Raw genomic sequence first — 747 nt, 5'->3', positions numbered from 1 at the left:
AAAGAATCGCGCTAAAATCGTCAGCTGATTCACGCATAAACAAAAGAGCATCGATGGAACCCGACAAGAGGGACTAGACCATATCATTCAATAAGCAACTTGTTTTGGAGTGGGATTGAAACCTGTCCCATCAAGATCTTCAATCCCAACTGAGGAGAATTTAAATGAGATTGGAGAAATCACGTACATTATTTGCCTTAATATATGTAAAAAAAAAAAAAAAATCCTTATCGAATTGATAATAATCCAGGATACATACTTCGGAATAAAATCTTTACCTTACGGACGCACATAGATACTTATAAATATAAATGAAATTAGATACATGGTATCAAGATGAAAAAAAAAAAATTCCGGATGCTACAATACGCAGTGACTGTAATGATAAAATATGTAAAAAGATACATTCGTAATAGCAAAAATAGTAATAATAACAGGGATGAAAATATCTATAATTTTGATGAAAAAAAAAAAACGGAAAATGATTATAATAACGTTAAAGATAAAGGAGAGAAAAATAGGAACTGTAATAATGATAATGATTATCATAATAAAAGGTTTCTAATAATAACGATTCTAACAATGTAAAACTGAAAATAATTATGACCAATCTCGATTTCATATTCTATTAACGAAGTTATACAAACCAAAATTTAATCCCCTCTTTAAAAAAAACTTATAATTATAAAAAAGTCTTGGTAACAGCATTATTTAGATAAATTTAGTTCTTTCTAAACAGCCAACCAG

Source organism: Penaeus monodon, chromosome 28 (genome assembly GCF_015228065.2).
Source record: "Penaeus monodon isolate SGIC_2016 chromosome 28, NSTDA_Pmon_1, whole genome shotgun sequence".
Taxonomy (NCBI): Eukaryota; Metazoa; Arthropoda; class Malacostraca; order Decapoda; family Penaeidae; genus Penaeus; species Penaeus monodon.
The sequence above is the reverse complement of the archived record's forward strand: the minus strand, read 5'-3'. Positions refer to the sequence as shown.